At 36.8% G+C, this 22,984-nt stretch overlaps 2 non-coding genes across 2 annotated transcripts; one reads left to right on the forward strand and one right to left on the reverse strand.

Moving 5' to 3' along the window:
• Nucleotides 1–4,492: 4,492 nt before the first annotated feature.
• LOC144348198 (U1 spliceosomal RNA) lies at nt 4,493–4,657 on the forward strand. The gene has a single exon (XR_013419800.1). It is a non-coding gene; the product is annotated as a U1 spliceosomal RNA (small nuclear RNA).
• A 6,962-nt stretch (nt 4,658–11,619) lies between these two features.
• LOC144348197 (U1 spliceosomal RNA) lies at nt 11,620–11,784 on the reverse strand. The gene has a single exon (XR_013419799.1). It is a non-coding gene; the product is annotated as a U1 spliceosomal RNA (small nuclear RNA).
• Nucleotides 11,785–22,984: the final 11,200 nt, after the last annotated feature.

Consider the following 22,984-nt stretch of genomic DNA (forward strand, 5'->3'; position numbering starts at 1 on the left):
CTATAGAATACACCACTCTTGAGGAAAGTGAATTACATAGAATGAGATTCTATAGAAAACCAGAACCCCTATAGAATACAATACACTCGAGGAAGGTAAATCACAAAAGATGAAAATCCTGTAGAGAACCAGAATCCCTATAGTTTACACCATTCTTGTGTTAAGCAAAAACTTTTGGAATGTGATCCTATTGAAAACCAGAATTCAACACCCCGTGGAAGGTGAATGCCATAGAATGAAATCCTATAGAATATCAGAACCCCTATATGATACCTCACTCTTGTGGAAAATGAATGCCACAGATTGTGATCCTATTGAAACCAGAACTCTTAATATGAATGCCATGGAATGTGATTATAATGAAACTTGGGGAAGGTAAATGCTATTGAAGGCGATCCTATAGAAAACCAAAAGTTCTATAGAATACACCACTCCAATTTGAGTACTTGTCTATGATAAAAACAACAGACGCTTATTTATCAAAATATACAGTGATTATTATTTGGGGGTTTACGATTTATATTTCCTTTTAAATACAAATTGAGTTACTAAATTTTAACATTAAAAAAACAAATCTATATTAACTGTTAATAAAAGTTTGAGTTACTAAATGTGGACGTTCAACAAAAACAAAAATGTAAGTTGCCCTTAATTTGAAGTTCTGTTAACTGTTAATTGAACATAGAGTTACTATTTGGAAGTTGTTTCGCAAAAGTGGGCGCGGTTTCTAAAATATGGGCGTGGTCATTTTCATGGAGATATCACCACTTGACGTTAGTATCGTGTCTTCCAATATATCGCCCTCACACTACAGAAAGAAATACTTTTGTTTCTATTCTCGCCTGGCCAACAGTCCGGCGATGTAAATGGAGGTTTTTTTTTAAGTTACTTTGCTAAATTGATCGTTTCATGTACAACAATCAAACATGTGTTCGCCAAATGTTCATTAGATTTCGATTTGAAAGTTGTACAACTGATGTTTTCATTGACATAATAATAAAATTCAGAATCAGGACTAAATTAGACACCAACTTTTACGATTTTACAATCGCTTTTATAATATATCAATGCTGAGCAGAATATTTCGACTCAAACCGTACGACAAAATAAATTTGAGCTGTTTTTTAAGTTTCATCTCGAATTGCCAATATGTTTTTATTACTAGTATGTCATTTTCGGTTCACTTAGAAAATCATGCGTTATGCTTGAAATCGAACGTTAAAACAGGACAAAGATCATATCGTCGTAGTTGTGCCAACACGTCGTGTGGGATACGACAAACCATGGAAGGTAGCTTCCATGAACGGACAAACGTAAAAGTATTTTTTAAGTATTTTCATGCTTAATTAGTGTGCTATGCCAGTTTTGTTAGAGTAAGGGTATCTCGACTACATATTCCACTCTGAAAGCTCGGCTCGCCATTTCAACATTGAATTATACAACAATCAATTTCAACGTAAAATCTTTTGATTTTTTGTGGTAGTCGCTCGGCCAGCACCCTTCACCCATTACGCGAGATCTCGCAGTGAACGAAAAATCAAATTCGCAATAATAGAAACGTCAAAAAATGTATCAAATCGAAAATACGTGTGATGAGTCAAAGGACCAACTTGCTGATGTAAAATTCTATGGCTTAGAATTTGTGATTGGTCAAACGCCATTGATTGTCATTTTAACAAGTCTTATGCATATCCACTACTAGTATTTACGTCCCTGTTCATAGCTTTAGTGGAATGATAGTCGCCCAAATATGTAAAAATTAAAATATGAAACCAAGTTCGTGTAGTTCACTAAGAAACATTTTGAAATTCCGAAACACTAACTTCGTTGAGCGCGATAATTTTTCAAGTTGTTCCTCTCTCCTATACATGTACTATGGTTACGTAACTCAGTGGAACAATGGACGCGATAATGGAAGACAATGAAATACGATTTGAAAGACCAACAAAAAGTCGCGCAGATTTCTGGCTCTCAACGAGATTACTGCGGCTATACGCAAAGTTGCATAGGGATTTGTTGTATTTGTAAGTGAACAATATCTGGATCATATGATAAGGTTTCGTGAGGAATATCGATGAAAACCAAAAGCTTCCACCTCGATGGTCTTCGACTTCTTAGACAATTATAATGATGCGACAACCCTCCATAATAGCGTTCTCACAGGAAGATCTTCTCTGGAAGGTGTTCTCGACGATGGCTTCAGGTTTGCTTAGGTTGTACTCGCTTGTTTCGTTTTCTTTTTTACCACTGGCGAATCCAGAAATTCGGTAAGGGGCGCGCCTCACTAATGACACGAAAGCCACGTCCGCGCACCTCCGGTGGACTACCAGTGGGTTTGTCATTTTTTTGCGGGCTAAAGGGAGGGCGCTAGGCATCCGCGCATGTTTACCGTAGCCTGGGTCAAGCCTACGGACATCGTATCCGAGGTCTGGTCTGTCCAGTGCCACTGTTGAAATAATATTTTCTCACCGACTCACTGGTCTACCCAGTGCCACTGTGGAGATAATATTATCTCACTGACTCACTGGTCTGTTCTGTGCCACTGTTGAAATAATATTATCTCATCGACTCACTGGTCTGTTCTGTGCCACTGTTGAAATAATATTTTCTCACCGACTCACTGGTCTACCCAGTGCCACTGTGGAGATAATATTATCTCACTGACTCACTGGTCTGTTCAGTGCCACTGTTGAAATAATATTATCTCATCGACTCACTGGTCTGTTCAGTTCCACTGTTGAAATATTGTTATATCATCGACTCACTAGTCTACCCAGTGCCACTGTGAAGATATTATTTCTCTCTGACTCAGTCGTCAATGTCCCTGCGGAGATTGATTGATTGTTTTCCTCTGTTTGACTTCTGAAGACATATCACATGATAATACGTTTCTTTTCTATATTGTCAACACTGACTATATCTATACACATCCATGCATAAATGGAATAAACATGAACAAAATAATTCTATTTTGAAAAAAATAGTGTTGAAAATTGTTTTAAAGTAAAGACAAAAATCAACTTTGCATATTTGTTCAAATCAGATCAAAATGTAGGTGGCGCAGTACTTATTATTAGGGCGGTGATTCTGAGTTTCAGAATTCTCTGAGTTTCAGAATATTCTCAGTTTCAAGATGGCGGAAACGACTTTCATAACGAGAAATCGAGTTTCAATATCTTGCTTAGCTTTGGGATTTAATCACCAAACGTAGCCTGGGAGCGGTGTTCACGACGTACATTTTTAATTTTATTCAGAAAAGCTATTCCCGTATTTATGATACACATGTATATTACATCAATTCCTAGAGGGTGGCAAGTTAAGGGTTTAGGGATGATCAACAAAGTTTTCTTAAACGTGGTCACGGTGGGTTTGAAGTGCTCGCGCTATATTTTCGCGTGAGAACACGTGAACACGGACAGGGTAAATTACATGTATTACAGCCGTATCTGTCGACAAATAGGTCCATACCCCCAATTTTGTATTTACTTTTTTCAAAATGTAGCTGTGGGCAGAATTTGTTATTACCTTGAGTTTAAAAAATAAATAAATGGCTCTGTGAAGCAATGAGCAATATAGGCCGGCAGTACTCGAAAGCATGCAAAGAACACTAATCAGTGAAAGCTGATACTTATACAAGTAACAGCTAATTGCTCTTTGGCGTAAAATTATGTAAGAAAAAGACAATAATTTATCAAGTTTATGAATTGGTGGTCTCTTCACTCTCCTGACGATATTTTTATTACTGGTAACTGGGAAAGACCGCCGAAGGGCGACTCGGATGTGACCACAAGAGGGCGCTATGAAAAAAATGCGCATCCCTTTGTTTGACAAGGTGTCACGGTCAGTGTTGATGATCTGTGGAGGTATATAATTTTTGTGACGCTGTCTATTCCAGCAACGTGTACACATTAGAAGAAATGGGCGAGTGACGCGGACACGTGAATAGCGTGGAGCCCACGTTGCAAAGGGACGATACCAAAATAAAAGACTAGTACACTAGTAGTATAAAACAGCTTGTTAAATTTCATTCATGCGCTTATAGTTTTTTGTGGTACAGCTGTGCTATGCAGTGAGACCAGTTTCATTCGCTTGTAATTTTGACAAATTAAATGAGATACAAGTTCCAAGCTACCCTGAAATACGGTTGCTAAACAGGAATAACCGTGTCTGAATGTAACGCTCAGTCCCGATGATTTATTATGACGCACTTCCGGTACAGTAAAGCTTATTTGCATATTGCTCCATCCTCAGGTCCGACCTCTATTACTTTGTTAAAAAATCATCGTATATTGTCCACAAACTCAAATTTGTTATTATCACAATATAAACAGTAATATGTTTCTTTACACATTAATTATTTAACAATAATTGTTGTCGATACAATGACGAAGTGATAGGAAATTGAATGTTTGATACGCCATATACATACAACTCACCGCATCCTAAATTTGGCTTCTATTCATATGAGTCCTCATCGAGGGATTTTCCTAGCATACTTACCTGGCGTAGGGGTTAACCGTGATCAAGGAGGCGGTTCCCTCAGGGAGAGGCCTTCCCATTGCACTCCGGCTGGGCTGACACCTGCGATCGCCCCAAATGTGGGCGACTCGGGCGCATAATTTATGTTAGTGGGGGACTGCGTACGCGCTATCCCCTGATAATTAAACGAAATGTAGAATTCGAAATGTTATTAACAAAGAAGATAAGTTGTGGTCACTACTACTACTACTAACCTTGGTGCTATGAATTTACAGCAAATCGGACACCTACAAAAGGCTTGTAAGTAGCGTGGCAGTGCCATCAACCCGTATCATTTATTTCCATGGTAATGTTACAGTGTATGCAGTTAGTCACGTGGATGGAAATGTCTGCAATGAAAGTTTATAGGACTGCACTTGTTAATGTGTTATAGCTTAAGTTAGAGGTTGGTGGGCACTTGGAGTGAATTTCTTTTTTGCTTTTTCTGACCCAGACAGTCTTGGCTAGATAGTGTTAACATTTCGTAGCATTGTCATTGTTGGAACATACGAACGATTTTAAAATATAGGGACCCGGTGCACACGTACGTGATTAAAAGGCTCTTTGATTGACAAGTCACTGTTGATGTTATATGCAAACGATTGCTGGCCCCAGTTACGGAGCAGCGATGTGCGACTTCCTGTCCTGGCTCTCTGTTTACTTACCTCAAGTGCGATCTTTTAGAGGTCTTTAGAAGATCTTCTTTGGATCAACTAGCAAACTGCAAAAAAAACGCAGAACAAAAAAGACAAGACGTATACGCTTCCAGCATGCAATTTACAGTTGTAAATTATAAGTAAACTTTTTCACTTTTAAATAATTTGATTTTTTCATTTATTTTCATGTAGGAGGAAGTCCCGATAGGGCGATTTAATTTTCACGCAAAACAAGGTCACAATTTCTTTTGTTTTCTTGATGCATAGATTTCAAGCTTTTTCGCATTGTGCGTTTCCACACATTTTAACACTGAAGTAAACATTTTTCGTTTCGCTGTAACGATCACCGTGCTGATAGAATTGTGATGCAATCACAGTCCCACAACAGTTGTGGAGGGACTATGGTAAAATGTATATTGGTGAAATATCAATAGCCCACGTATTTGAGCTATACAACATTTAAAAAATGCGGAGTTCCCGGCTACAATTGAATGAGTGTGTAAGTTGTTAAACAAGATAGTCAATCATTCGTTGTGCATTTAATATATTAACATTAGATATGAACACGTATCGAATATAATTTAAACCAGGGCCGGATCGACCAAACCGTTTTGGGACCGGAACGTCCAAACCAGGGCCGGATAGTCTTTTTTGTCCAGAGACGCAACCGACCAGGGCCGGGCCGTCCTGATACCGTGTGTATCTATCGTAACCGATTCCTGCCGCACGTATTTACGCTATATAACACATAAAAATCGCAGACTTTCCGGCTCCCACTGAAAGGGTGTCCATCCACAGTCTGCTGGAGTACAAATGATAATAAAATAAAAGTGATTAATTTATCGATCGATACTTACTCTATGGGGAAGCCATGTTGATTACGGCTAGAAACTTAATTTCTTTCTGTAAGACCCTTTTTATCCTTTCCTAAGGATTTTATGCGTCTAATAAAAAATATACAAATAAATATACAAATATCCACTGTAACCAGCTATAAAAACTGACGCAAATATTTAAGGTAGTATAACACATTAAAAAAAGTGCAGACCTACAAGCTCTCATTGCAGGCATTACCATCCAACTGCGTACACTGTAACTTAACTTTGTAAAAAAAATGACACATGTTATAGCATTGCGAAGCTACGTACAAGCATGGAAGGTACTAACGGAAGGAGCCCCGACGCTATTGTTTTAGCTTTACCCCATGATCGTTTGTCAATGTTTGCTCACAAACATTGTTCTTGTTAGCTTTTAGCACCTTCGTACAATGGGTTACAATAATCTCGAGCATTCCGTAATATTCGGAGCACGCTCGGAAGCGATAGTGGAACCTCGCATGTACAATATTGAAAATGGCGTCTAGTTTGAATGCTGTTGTTTCCGGAGATCTTGGCGAACTTTAATGGAAAATTGTCAAATATAATATTGATTGAAGAAGAACTGATGAAATATCGTGGATTTTTCATTTTTAATGGTAATGAGACCTAATCAATGATTGCATTATTCAATGGTACCATTGTCAGTGCGTGGGTTCGGCGCCCGAAACTGTCGAAATTGTTGACCACCGGACATCGGCGAACACCAACAGCAAAGTTAGTATCGAAAGAAGAGCATGCCTAGACACTTTCTCTGGGATAATTACCAAACGCTTCAGCGTGGTATTAAGAGTTTGTTTTCAGGGGTGGGTGATACCAAGGTTGAAAATGGGTGCCCTATTTTTTAATGGCAGAGTCCAATAGTTTCACCCCAACTGGGAAATCTGCATTGTTGCTTGAATGAGAGTTAATTAAACACATTTTCCAGACCGGCGAAAGTGTATGCAACAGCCAATTTTAACAGCCTGTCACGTGATTTTACTCTGAATGTCAACAAGAAAGAGGCTAGTCCATTTTACGCAGGAATAATTGGGGGTAGAATATGTGAGGGATTGTATCAACAGAGATGTGTATACTGAAAAGTAACATCTATCCTTCTTTTGCATTACTTAGCATTTCTGTTTTAGTATACTGGTTTGAAAATGTTGAATTTGCATGATTTGCGATGTTTTTTTTAACTGAAACTCCCCTATTGATTGAATGTCGGGTTTGAAGAAGAACGGCACACCACGTGATTCGTTTGAATACAATGGTGAAGGGTTGACCCTGGGTTGACACAAATTTATGTTGAAGTTAAAAGTTTCTCCACAGAATTTTGCATTGGCAAACATGCCATGCTACTGCGGTACTCCACTGACGGGATGACTTTCGTCGACAGCGGTCGTCGCTGAGCCGCACGCTACAACTTCGCTTGTGATGTAACTTGTTAGCCGTGAATTGAATGAATCTTCATTACCGGTTAAAATGTTGTTCATTTGGCGTTGGTAATCTTTATTTGTAACTGGGTAACGTCGCAACGTCGCCAGCAGAAACATCCTAACTAAAACCGGGCACCGTATATGAAGTTCGCAAAAAACATTCAGTCTTTAGAAGTCACTTAATTGTATTGCTAGGACGTATTCTGCAGTTAAATGTATTATTTCCATCCGTTTTGCGATAGTATTTTCTAGATTGGAGGCAGTATTTACATTTCATTCAAAGTTGCGTTGAGATTACGTTGATACAGTGTAACAATGTCCGTCGGCGCCGGCGTGCAACGTAACCAAAATAAAAGGCATAATCATTTAAACACTGCTATCACAAGACTGGTAGGAGGTAATAAAGTTGGCGCGAAAGTATTCAAAAAAACAGTTTCTGACTGTTGCCATGGTAGCTGTGGGCCAGGATTGTTTTTTCCAATTAGTGACGGTACAACCTGCCTGTCATGTATGAACAAAATTAGCTAAGAGAGGAGTTAGAAGCTGTTGCTGGTGAAAAGTTACCCCAACGTTGGGGTCCATTTTCTCGGTAATGAAAATAGATATAAAAAACAGTAAATTGTTGCCTACACTCAAGCTGAGTAGAATGAGCTATGTCCGTGCTTTTTAATTAAAGAAATGTAAGGTGTAATACATTTGGCGTGAAGGTATTAAAAGAATCAGTTTTTGGATGTTGCCATGGAAACGGTGGTCAGAATTTGTTTTCGGATTTTACAAAAAGTAACTTTGTGCCCACACTCAAGCTAAGTAAAATAAGCTATGTCTGGGGTGTTGTATCCTAAATTTGTAGCAGGAGATACGTTTAGTGAGAAGTTATCAACAAAGCTTGGACGTTCAGTTGTGAGACATGACAAAATAAACGGTGCCAGTGATAGATTTCGAGTATGAAAAAACAAAATAAACGCAATCAAAGGCGCCGACCACGCGCGTTGGAAATAAAGAGAACGCGTTGCGACGAGTAATCTCGCCTGCATCTTTCACTCACGCAAACGCACACACATGCTATTTCCGTATATTGAATACGTTGGCAACGGAAGGGACAAGTTTAAATCATCTTTGTATTAACACAACTTGAAAGCAACAGTTTCACACTGAATATATGTTTATAAATTATCAAACTAAACATTCAATGAAGCGGACTGCGACGGTTAAGACGAAAAGACAAGGCTAAGACGAAAAACATGTGACAGTACGATTATGTTCGTCTACTACATGCCCCGGGACTACACGTTCAAGTATCCAACTTCCCAATACAAATTTTTTTTAGTATCAGCAATAATTTCTAGTACTGCCTGGATAATTGCGTATTATTAGTTTACATCAGACATAACCCTGTACAGGATTTTTTAACAATGTCTCAAATTTCCGAAAGAATATTCAAATAAGTTGGGATGAATATGAATTGAATGTCCATCTTTTACAAATCAGCTATTAAAACAGTTCACCACCACGATTATGGTGAATTGGCGAGTTATCAACGAAGACGACGGGACGTCTCCAATCATGAGCTAGCTGGTTCGAATTTATCCACTTTTACAGTGATGAATATTGCATTCGAGTTGAGTTTCTTGTAATTACAAGCTTGATTTACATTTTTCTTGGGGTGTTTTTTGTCAATGTATTAAATATAAGTGCGTTGGGAAATAGCATAATTATATTGCGTCAGTGAAAGAGGCTGGTGAGACTGTGTCACAACGCGTTCTATTTATTGCCAACGCGCGTGGTCGGCGCCTCTGATTGCGTTTATTTTGTATTTGTATTTTCAAAATGTATCACTGGCTGCATTTTTTTTGTTACGTCTCGCAACTGAACGTCCAAGCTGACTTTGTATTGGCTGTAAGAGCAATCCCAGTGGAGCGGATCGCCAATACCATGTTCATTTGCATATCGACCGTGAAAATACCGAAAACATTATTGCATGGGTGATATGCAAATTTAATAGTTTTAGTCAAAATAAGTGACTGCCTAGAAGTACCATTATTCTTGTTCAAATTTCATTTCACTCGGCAAGTATATCCATGTACCCAAGCGTAAAATATCGTACTTCTAAATATTGTTTATTTCTGCTATGTTTCGAAAAACGCTACTCTTGAAAGGACTAATTTGTTTGCTCCAAGACCTCATTTGCATATGTGGTGTGGAAATACCGATTTTGATTTCAGGGACGAATCAAAATAAACTGCAGTACATATGTAATAATGTGAAATACTTCATTTTCACTGTAAACATTTTTCCGCTAAAATAAATTCCAGTGAAAATGCCATTTCCTACATACCCCATTGAGACTTGACACAGCACAGTGAAAATTGGATTCACACGTGATGCTTGAAAACGAAAATAATTAAGTGAAATTCTATGTGACTTCATGAGAGTTGGAAATGAACAAATTATATGACACCCAACCCTACCATTCCATACACAGTGTAAACTACACCCCCAAAACATCCATTCACCGATGTATTCTATTTGACTTCTCAGGAGAAATTGAAATAAACAAATTATATGACAACGAACTTAATTATAATTTCAGCTTCTAGTTCAGCACTGGTTAAATAAACTATGTCGTCTCTATGCCAACTTGAAGTTATTCATTGCTTACACCATTGACTTCAAAGTCTACGTTTCAATCCGAGGATTAATTGCATTGGAGTGCCAGTCTTTTATTTTTCTATTGTAATGTCAATTTCTTGCGATTACTCGGAACATGAAGCTGTAACCACAGACTGTCTATGTTCTGTAGCTAAATCCTGGTATAAGTACCGGTTAGGCAGGCTTGAACTATGTATTTGAAGCCAGCTGAGAGGTAAATCCAATCCAATAGATTTCTCATTGTTTGGTAACTATTTGCTGCAAATGCAACAAAAATCAATATAAAAATATTACCCACACAGCCTTCTACAGGTTACTTGTATTTTGTAGTAGTCCTTAGGAATTGTTGTTGTATGCTCTCGGAATCTTGTTATAGTTACAGTTGCTAATAATTACAACCTGTGAAATATGTAAAATAAAATGTTCATCTGTTGAATTTCCGGTTGTGAAATACGTAAGGGCGTGCATCACAAAAACAAATTGAAAACATACAGAGAAATAAAAACTGATTTTTCTTTTGAGAAATACCTCCAAATAATTAAAAATCCACTATATCGTGCTGCAATGACTAAACTTAGAATAAGTGCCCACCGTTTACAGATTGAATCAGGCAGATACAAAAACATCTCCATCTCTGATAGAATATGCCCTGTGTGTGATCTTGGAGAAATTGAAGATGAGAAACATTTCCTTTTCACGTGCCAGCTATATGATAAAGAAGAACCAACCTTTTTACTAAACATAAAATGCATGGAGAGACATTAATAAACATATTAAATAAAAACGATCACATAATTAAAGACATTTCAAAACACATTTATACTTGCTTTATGCTTAGGGAGCAAAAAATCAAACAATAACTTCAGTACCAGCTGCCTCAAAAAAAAAACCCACAAAACACAGATTTACATTTATTTACATTATATTACAATTATTCACTTATCTCTTATTGTGAGATGTGTATTTATTTCATTCATTTACTGTATTTTTATTATTTCCTTTTATTTTCATTTTTTTATTATTACATGTTTTTGACTTTATTGTACTTTTTTTCAAGATCTCAAATGGGATACGATAGCAATAAATAATTACTTACTTACTTACTTACTTACTTACTTACTTACTTACTTACTTACTTACGTATTTTGACCTTTCACACCTAAACAAACCCAGTGCGCATGTGTGATGACCGTAGTTTCATAATGCGCATATATTTTATGGTCACATTAAAAATCGGCGAGGTTATATCATACTCCGCTAACTCGTTCCTTGTGTAAACAATCGCAAACTATCATCGACATCAAAGATGAGCTAGACAATGTCCTTATCAGGATTAACTTGGGTTGAAACAAAAGGAAATACGCCAGTTAAGAGGCCACTTGATAGGCGTCGTGGCTCCTTCCGTTAGTACCTTCCATGGTACAAGCGTGTCCATGTGTCTGATTGCCTATACAGTCATTTTCCTGGTAAGCATATTTCGAATTCTATATTTTGTTTAATTATCAGGGGATAGCGCGTACGCAGTCCCCCACTAACATAAATTATGCGCCCGAGTCGCCCACATTTGGGGCGATCGCAGGTGTCAGCCCAGCCGGAGTGCAATGGGAGGGCCTCTCCCTGAGGGAACCGCCTCCTTGATCACGGTTAACCCCTACGCCAGGTAAGTATGCATCATTGATCACTCGATGAGGACTCATATAAATAGAAGCCAAACTTAGGATGCGGTGAGTTGTAAGTATATGGCGTATCGAACATTTAATTTCCTATCACTTCGTCATTGTATCGGCAACAATTATTGTTAAATAATTAATGTGTAAAGGAACATATTACTGTTTATATTTATTGACAACAACATATTCGAGTTTGTGGACAATATACAATGATTTTTTAACAAAGTAATATAAGTCGGACCGAAGTATGAAGCAATATGCAAATAAGCTTCACTGTACCGGAAGTGCGTCATAATAAATCATCGAGACTGAGCGTTACATTCAGACACGGTTATTCCTGTTTAGCAACCGTATTTCAGGGTAGCTTGGAACTTGTATCTCATTTAATTTGTGAAAATGACAAGCGAATGAAACTAGTCTCACTGCATAGCACAGCTGTACCACAAAAACTATGAGCGCATGAATGAAATGTAACAAGCTGTTTTATACTACTAGTGTACTAGTCTTTTATTTTGGTATCGTCCCTTTGCAACATGGGCTCCACGCTATTCACGTGTCCGCGTCACTCGCCCATTTCTTCTAATGTGTACACGTTGCTGGAATAGATAGCGTCACAAAAATGATATACCTCCACAGATCATCAACACTGACCGTGACACCTTGTCAAACAAAGAGATGCGCATTTTTTTTTCACAGCGCCCTCTTGTGCTCACTATCAGAGTCGCCATTTCGGTGGTCTTTACCATTACCAGTAATCAAAATATCGTCAATTTACGATTGTTTATTGTTTATTGCTTTACATGGCCATTTAATTAGAATAAAACGTGTGTTTTTTTAAACTCAAGGTATTAAAAATTCTGCCCAGAGTTACATTTTGAAAAAAATGGGGTATGGACCTATTTGTCGACAGATACGGCTGTAATTATATGTAATTTGCTCTGTCCGTGTTCACGTGTTCTCACGCGAAAATCTAGCGCGAGTACTTCAAACCCACCGTGACCACGTTTAAGAAAACTGTGTTGGTCATCCCTAAACCCTTAACTTGCCACCCTCTAGGGATTGATGTAATATACATGTGTATCATAAATACGGGAATAGCTTTTCTGAATAAAATAAAAAAATGTACGTCGTGAACACCGCTCCCAGGCCGGGGTACGTTTGGTGATTAAACGCCTAAAGCTAAGCAAGATATTAAAACTCGATTTCTCGTTATGAAAGTCGTGTCCGCCATCTTGAAACTTAGAATAGTAAATAATATAAGTCTAAGTTTGAAACTATCGCAAAATCATATTATATTTTTATCTATATTTGGAATTTGCAGTTCCTAATAAGTTATGACGCACATGCCTCGTACAATAATTGCGGTATGCTGTACATGTACTACACACTGTAAATAAACTTACAATAGATGATTCAATGTGTTTGTAAAAACACTGCACAGATCTCGTTCTTAACGATCACGCCGTGTGATGTGAGTCCACACGTGTTACATGCGTCAATCACTTGGAGGGGTCTTCGCGCCCACGTTTTACGTCACACAATCTAGCGTTTTTTGTATCTAATATTTGCACTAATTATAAACCTTGAAAATTCAAAATTAAAATTAAACTATTTTAGCACTGCAGAAGACCTGTTTATCATTGTAGACAGGAATGACACTTGTTTATCATTCATTCTAACTAAATAGGTGATTTTCCGTACAATTGCGAGATCTCGCGAGATGCATGAAAGACGCGCGTCAAACGTCTGCCGCAAAAATCGAACGATTTGATTTTGAACTAGAATTTCTTTATTTCGCAGCTTACATTGACCGGCCGATCTTCGACAGAGGAATTTTGCTTCCGAATACCCTTACTTAATCGAAATTGCCTATCATCAAATGTGGGCAGCACAAAAGTCATTATTAAGCATGGAAATGTCCCCGAAATACTTTCGCGTTTGTCGAATCCCACGCGATGTTTGACGCGACTACGACGCTATGACCTTTGTTTGTTCTGTTTTACGTTCGATTTCACGCATAACGCGTGATTCTCGCAGTGAACGGAAAATGGTCTATTGTGGGTATTTAGTCAATGGGCCATACAATTTACTGATACCAACAAGATATATGATGTCTTTGGAGAGCTCTTGGTGTGTATTTTTGAAGAAAAAAAATGTTTGCTGGACGTGTCAAATCGGCGGATTATACATTATTTGGAGGGGTCAAAGTTCACTCGACAATGTAAATTGTGATTTTATTGATGTGTTTAGCCACTTACATATTTCAATGTGTACATAATTATTCGAATCGAGATTTTAAACATTTTAGGATAAAATACAAAATAATCACCGCCCTAATAATGAGTACGCCGGCGCCACCTACATTTTGACATGATTTGAACAAATATGCAAAGTTGATTTTCGTCTTTACTTCAAAACAATTTTCAACACTATTTTTTTCAAAATAGAATTATTTTGTTCATGTTTATTCCATTTATGTACGGAGTGTGTAATAATATAGTCAGTGTTGATAATATAGAAAAGAAACGTATTATCATGTGATATGTCTTCAGAAGTCAAACAGGGAAAAACAATCAATCAATCTCCGCAGGGACCTTGACGACTGAGTCAGAGAGAGGTAATATCTTCACAGTGGCACTAGGTAGACCAGTGAGTCGATGATATAACAATATTTCAACAGTGGAACTGAACAGACCAGTGAGTCGATGAGATAATATTATTTCAACAGTGGCACTGAACAGACCAGTGAGTCAGTGAGATAATATTATCTCCACAGTGGCACTGGGTAGACCAGTGAGTCGGTGAGAAAATATTATTTCAACAGTGGCACAGAACAGACCAGTGAGTCGATGAGATAATATTATTTCAACAGTGGTACTGAACAGATCAGTGAGTCGATGAGATAATATTATTTCAACAGTGGTACTGAACAGATCAGTGAGTCGATGAGATAATATTATTTCAACAGTGGCACTGGACAGACCAGAGATTCGATGAGATAATATTAATTACATATTATTAATTAATCACTAATACTTGTTTCCGGCTGATCAGCTTGCATTATATATAGTGCAAGCTGATCAGCCGGAAACAAGTATTAGTGATTTTCGTGGTTTCGGAGCGTGATGATTAAGTTTAATAACATATGCTTGCTTTACATTACTAAACTGTTTTAATTCTATAATTTATATTATTTTGAGCAAGGACAAGGTCCTGTACCGGGACATAGTCGCTCGGTCCCATGCATTGAGACGAATAGATCGTCAGGCCCCTGTGTTCGCACGGTCCGCGGAAACTGCATCTAACAACGTAATTATTAAAAGGTTTGAGGGAAGGTAAATTTAGACTTCAACCCACCCAATGGCGATCGCTATGTTTATACTAGCTCCATGGTTTATATAACTGTATGAATATCTCATCGGCTTTACGTAATCCATTGTGTCATGTCCCTCCCTCAGTGGGATTGATCATTCTCTACCATCGGCCCCACGGACCTCTGTAACCACAACTTGTGCGCACAGTCACTGCGCATCTTCCTCCGCGCACTGAACCCTGAACTACATTTACATAAACACAGAAATGCAAACAAGCGGAGGCACGATCGTCATTCACTGTTTTAGTTTTTCGACTGCTAGATTATCATTTTATATCAAGCTCGGAAGCCGTAAAGCCGAAGCTGATAATATAACGACCATCTTAGAATCGTATTTAGATAAGATTTCCTTATTTTGTTTTTAATAGTATTTTGTTATGCAATCGGTGGAGCAATATTAGGAAATGTTATATCTGAACTCATGATTGCGGATAATTTGTTGGTTTTCGTAAAAACCGTGAAACTTTTAATTTAATTAATAATTATTTTTGTTGCATTGTCAAACACTAAATTTCTTTGTTGTTCGTATTTTTACATGATTTGAGACAGAAGTATGGAGTGTGTAATATCAAGACGTTAATCCACCGGCTAGGCCCAAATAAAGTTACACAAGCCATAGGTCGTGAAACAGGGTCAGCAGATGCAGTATGTCGTTCTGTGTCAATTTTAGTGAAGCACTCTTCATCCACTGTAAATCCAGTAGACACACGTATGTAGTTCCGGAAGAAGTTTTACTTCGAGGTACACACGTACTACAAAAGTTAAGGATATTTATGAAAACCCTTGGACAATCATGTAATGGATTGAAAGGAATTAATTCATCGCCATTTCAGAAATAAAGTAAAGGCACATTGATTGATGCAAATGTGTGGTATTATTAATTTATTATTGAATGGATAATGGACGTATATATATATGTATAGCAAACATTCTTGTGATATACATGTATACATATAATTTTATAATGGGATTCTATTACATGTATACACTATAAAAATAAATTTATTATGAAAGTCTAACAAATGATTTGAAATACTACTGTTGTCCAAATGTAGGCACTTGTTCAAGGATAAACCTTGACCCTCTCAACGCTCAAGGTAGAAGTCTACTCATATACGCAGAATTTATCTATTTTTTAATAAATTGTACTTCTAGGCAATATATTGACTTAAAAAAGTTGGGGGTCACCAGGTTAATTTTCAAGAAAATCATGGTTGTATTTAGTGGATAGTGGCTATTTTGGCAGTATTATAGTGCTTTTACCATAGATTCCTATGGCAGAGATATTATGCCAATGCCATATGTCAAATTGTAGGCTGGTGACATAGGCTGAAAAAAATATATATTGTTAATGAGGGGTACTTTTTGTTTTCCTGAATTTTTTTAAATACCTTGGTTTTAAAAATGTTGAAAAATGCAATTTTTGCTTAACATTGCGCTCTATGGAATTGTTCTAAAAATAGCGATTTTTGAAAAATATTAGGACAAGTTTCTCAAAATACGGCACTGTTCACACAAAAGAATGCTATTTTATGGGGCAATAGCTCCACGATTTTACATAATAAACCAATGAACACTGTCATGCGATTTATGACCAACTTTCTCAAAAAATGCTGAGTAGGCTTCTACCTTAAATCAATACTTGTACCATTATTGGTCATGTGACCTTTGTTCTGGTTGTAACCGCACTTGTGTTGATATGCAAAGTGTAGTTAATACAGATGACAATACATAACATGTAAACCACTATTGAAATTCAGCCTTACACCAATGCAGACAAATATCTGTTGAAAATTAAAAAAATATTTGTTCACAGACTGAAAATTACTAGTACTACCCTTTAAATTGGTCTTATCTTACTTGACCTACTAATTGTGAACCACATTTACTGTATTAGCTCTGTCAATAGACAAAACACTTATTTATTTACACATATATATGTGCTTCTAATAGAGCAAATATGGTATTGGATTTGAATTATCAGGAGTTTTTCATGGGGTAAAGTACCCAGGTAAAAGAGGTGTTACAAATTTAACACAGATATGATTATATTGGAGGTGCACTTAAATTATGGCAGTTGACTTAAAGACAATTAGTGCAGCACATCCCCGGGGAGCACTGCTCTTTTGTGAATCCAAACACAGACAACATATATTGTTGTGCAATACATTATTATATTCTCTTGCATGCCAGGAACATTCTCAGCAATATTTTGTAACTGTGGTAACTGGTCCAGCTGTACAGCAGTCAGAGTGCCACTCAATGCCATGAAAAGAGCCATAATAAAAAAGACAGTTGTGTGTTCAGCTCTTTGTAGGTTTTACAAAATGTTTTTACTCTGCGAAAAAAAAAATGAACATGTTTAGTCAAAATAGAATATATGAAAAATGGTACTTGTAACAGAAATACTTGAAAATGAAATACAACAACCAGAAACTGTGAAAGTTATTTTGCCCACTAAAATTAGAATGACATACACGTAGCAGCTATAGTGCGCATTGTGACTGAATCTATTTCAACAATAGCAGAAGCCAAGATAAAAATAAATCTAAATTAGTATCTTATTATAATTGTAATCCTTATAATATTTACATGATCAATGTCAAATTAATATTGTCGAGCAGCACACTTGAACATGCTGCATTGACAGTGGGTACATTTTTTATAGGACAAATAAAATAGTATTGTTTATGGAAACACTGAAATTAATGTAGGTAGGTATAACTTTTATTTTGATTAAAGTGTTAATAGCTGTAACTATCTATCTTTTTTTCTCTTATTTTTGTTTTTAATAAAACATTTCCTGTGTCAGTGTCAATTTGTAGCGGCCATCGCCAAAATGTGGACTTTGAAAGCATAGCATATACACTATGTATATCAATGTAGTATATTATTAAAATAAATTCTAAAAAAATGAGATCTAATTGTTTATATTAGCTTATTTAAAAGACATAATCTAAAATGCACCTTGTCCAATACTTCTGAGAAACAAATTAGTTATTCACCCACGGTTACTAAAAACCGTGATTCACCGACCACCACTAGTAATTTGTTTTCCTTGTATAAAATGTTTATTATATAAGGGGGCATTCCATAACCACAGAACAGTGAGCAGAAAAACAACGGTGACGATTAATATTTTACTACACTAGCAACCGATGATAAACCTCAGACAACAAATAAATGTATTAGTTATCTAAGGATAAACACACACAATTTACGGCTTGTTCCCTGAATAGTCTCTGTGGTGAATAAACAATGGTAAAGTTCTCCAAATTAACACTTACCTACATGTTGGGATTCAAGGCATCATTGCATGATTTCACAATCGGATCGGAGGCTGCCATTTTAAAATCTCCCGGGAAACTATTTACGCCTTGTAATCAATCCATAAAAATGTAGTCCTTTATCAAAATAGCCATTTACGTCCACAAAGCACGGTAAAACATAATACTTTTACTATATTTATTTAAACCAACTACTTTATGAAGTATTTGAATCATTTTGATACATTTTCCAGTTCAATTAATGCAAGAACGTATTTATTTATCACGATTCTTGATAAAATCACCGCTTGTGGTGGCAAGGGTTACCGGAGGATGGCGCGTGACCCTTGTTACGCAGGATGTGGGATTGATAACACGACGCCATGACAGTTTTCACGCAAAGTTGTGACTTCGCGGACGATTTTTCGTCTGTTTCCCTAAATTGTAAATATTTTTATTTTACTTTTTTTACCTGACGATTTAGCATCAGCAAATATCGGTGTATGGCGTGTTTTTATGAGTTTCTTTTACACATATGAAACGAATGATTCGTTTTTATAACTTTTTTTTTACAAAATGGCGATTAAATTTCAAATTTAAAACTATTTAACTTCTATACCTGTTCAATTGTTGTCAATGAAATTTTCAGGGGTGATTATTCAGATCTATCCTAAGTATGTGGCTTCGCATGGTTTCACTGTCTTCACTGGAACAGAAACAATAGAGCTGCCAATTAGCGGCTCTGTTAATTGTGAACGATTTATAAAATGTGAATGTTTCAGAAAGAGCATTGTGTGAAAACTTTTCAATGGAAATTCTAATAAATAAGCCATTTTGTTCCTGGTAAAAAGAAGTTTTAAACAAGTGTTTTTGAAATCAAAATCAGGGTATGCATTCAAAAGTTAAATAGTTTTAGGTGCACGTTCACCTAAAATGCATGATTTTAACCTAAAATCAACACCACTTAATATGGTATCATAGTACATTATTGTAAAACATAGAACTGGAAAGTTTAAATAAAACTCTTTGAAATGATATATAACTTGATGGGTAAAAGTTCTATTTTACTCATGTAATTACAGTAATTAGAGCCAATTAAAAATAATGTCTCCCAATCTGCATCTCTACCTTAAATATTTGCGTCAGTTTTTACAGCTGGTTACGGTGGGTGAACACACATTCAGCCAGCGTACAATGATAATACCATTTTTTTATTTAATTTACCGATATGTTTCTAACCGTAATCAACATGGCTTCCCCATAAAGTAAGTATCGATAAATTAATCACTTTTATTTTATTATCATTTGTACGCCAGCAGACTGTGGATGGACACCTTTTCAGTGGGAGCCGAGAGGTCTGCAATTTGTATGTGTTATATAGCGTAAATACGTGCGGCAGGAGTTGGTTACGGTAGATATACAATGGGAGTCGTGAAGTCTGCATTGTTTAATGTTTTATAGCTCAAATACGTGGACTATTGATATTTCACCAATATACATTTTACAATATACATACAAGCTACGGGGAAACAGTGGGATGATGTGCGAAGTTTGTTGTAACAACGTGGACCTATTTCCATGGTAACATATTCCAGTCAGGCATACGCGACCGGAAAAAAAGGAACGATAATCATTGAAAACAACCGTGACCAGCTATTTTGAGTATAAACTGTAACTCTATATCTCTGTTCTATTTTCCCGCAAGCAATCCAAAGTTTTAAAAATGCAAAATAACACCTACAATAGTATTCTTATAACACACTCAACATGAGAATTATTAATCATTTCCCTTCTCGTTCAATCCGATTAACACCCCCGATGTTCATAAATGTCGCCGATGTATATCGCATTTCTACTCGAAGGCGATGTATCTCGACGGCCGTATACCAACGCACGCATTGTCGGTACCACTATAGCTGCATGGGGTGTAGTCATTGTGCAAAAAAAAAAAAAAACATCAGTGTTTTTTTCCGTTAAAGTTGCAGTAGTGAATATTGTAATACTTCAATTAAAAGGAAAGTTAAATGTCAAGCAGTACGTCGTTCGAATGTCATGTAATTGTCACGGAAGCCTTTGGTATTTAAAGACAACGCATTGATGCTATTCTTGGTGAACTGGCTTTTGTTGCCTTAGGTCGTGTGACAGAAGCGCCCGAGAACAGAGGAAATCGACTCTGTTTGACAGTTCAACATTAACAGCGTTCAAATTTGGTTTGGCGATTTATTGAAACAATAATTTGAAGCTTATTCAAATTAAAGGTATCGCCGGTATAATATTGTATCAATAATGACCGGTCGTCAAATGGATGGCACGTGCCAAACGCGGGGCGACGACTAGTGCCAATGCGGCGATTAGAGTCAACGCGAGAGATTATAACAAGTCGGTAGGCTGGTTGGCGATCCGCTCCGCTCAAAAACAAGCAACATGTTTTTGGCTGTTTCCATGGTAGAATATGAACGTGAAGCTAACGTCGGTTTATAACTAAATGCGAAGTTTAGTTTACACAATAATTTGAAGCTTATTAAAATTAAAGGTATCGCCGGTATAATATTGTACACGATAGGTCTAGGTCTGGGGTAAAAACGGCCAAGAGACTAAACATAACACGAGTACACGCGCTCTGCGTGACAAATATTGTGCTGTGTGACGACTGTGGAGCTGTCTTTTTCTACCACCTGTCTCAGACAACTTGATGCGTGACCATTTTTACGTAGGATGTGGAGCTGTGTGACAAATGAGACGATGCGTAATGTATGTGGCGCCGCAGAACGAATGTGACACTGTGGCGACGACGGTGGCATTGCGTAACGACTTTCATAAATGCGTGTGCAATTAGAGGTACATATATGCTTAATTTGGTACACACTGGATTACGATTGTATTTTCAGAATATTTTCTTCATTGAAAGGGCACTGAACTTAAGCGTGGGCCGCATTAAAAGACGGTGTCACCGAGTCACGGAACCGTTCAGGTTGACCACGGGAATAGTTTTCTTTTTTTTGATCGTTAATAATGACGGACGGTGAAACAACGAATGTGTTTTCAAGAAGATAAAAAAATATAAAAAAATAGTAGAACAGAAACATGGAACCTTTTTTGAAACTCTAGGTATTATAACATTTTTTTCAAAAAGTGACGTATTCTTACCTGCAGGCGCGACCTTGCTAGCTGCAATGAACAACGTAGTGCGTGGAAAGATACGCTGTCATAAATTGGGAGAAATCATTAAGTCTTTAATTTAGTATTTAATAGCTTGTTGCAACATACACTACTAAGACCCAAGAAAATGACATACATGTGTAAAAACCCGCAAGCTATTACAATGCAGTCGTAAATTGTATAAAAACTTTCATTTCTTAAACAAATAGATTTGTGTACATGAGTGGAATACCCACGAGCAAGGCGCTTAAACTTTATTGTTTCGTAATTATATCAATAAAAATTGGTAAAGAAAATATATTTTTTAAACATAAAACTTTATTTACTAAAATATTAGTAGTTAATCTGCAAGAATTTAAATAAGTATTTTTATATCATGATGTTGCAGAGAAAGTTATGGAGATATTATTGTACGATTTTTACATAAAGCAATTCTCGTCGCTTTTGTGATTTACATAAGTGAAGGGACAAGGTTTACAACATTGACCGTCAACTTTAATGTCAATGACATTGTTTTGATGTGGTTGACCGTCGATATAAAAAGTATACTGTTTTATTTTGTTTTTGTATTTTTTAGAAATTCGATATATCGGTATATCAGAATTATGAACAACATCGAATACAAACTCACTCGACACTGCTTTACTAGTAAAATACAGACAGCAGTGCCATTTTTATTTGACGTCACAATAACGGTTACAGGGCACTCTTAGTATCGCTTCATCCATCGTCACTGTATTGGAAATTGATAGTCTTTGTACTGATCATGTTTACACTATCTACGGGCGCAAACATAATCTATGCTTAACAGTGATATCATATATTATTTCATTTTCACAAGCACATTTCGATTATTAACCGGCGTGCATTACCTGATCAAGATAGGCTGATTCCTCTTCGCTGGTTTCAGTGACGTCTCTTTGGATGTAAAATTTGCAGGGAACGCCAGAGGGCGCAAGTCGCGACTATGCTCTCAATGGATATGCAGGCTTGATGCGGCGCGAGAGACTTGAAGTGTCCCGTACTCAATTCGCGATGATGAATTGTACATAAATTAAACATAGTGAAATGTGATTAAAAATGCTGAAAATTTTCATTTTTGCACTGCTTTATATGATGGCATTATTTCTTTATATTTACAGAGACTGCATTTTTAAAACGCATAGATTGAGGGTGTGTACGCAGTCTTTTTACGAGTAAAACCGTTACGCATTATATATCTCAATGCTATACTAATAAGTGTACCGTTTTCACACGATGGAATTTGGGTCATTGTGGATAACACGTTATATTGCACAGGGCGGTGAATACTAGATAAACAAGATGGTCGTCCTTCCTTATTATCTGACGTCAATACGCACGAATTACGTCTGTCGATGTAAAATTCAATGTTCCAGAAA

This window comes from Saccoglossus kowalevskii, chromosome 19 (assembly GCF_978046115.1).
Source record: "Saccoglossus kowalevskii chromosome 19, keSacKowa6.1, whole genome shotgun sequence".
Taxonomy (NCBI): Eukaryota; Metazoa; Hemichordata; class Enteropneusta; family Harrimaniidae; genus Saccoglossus; species Saccoglossus kowalevskii.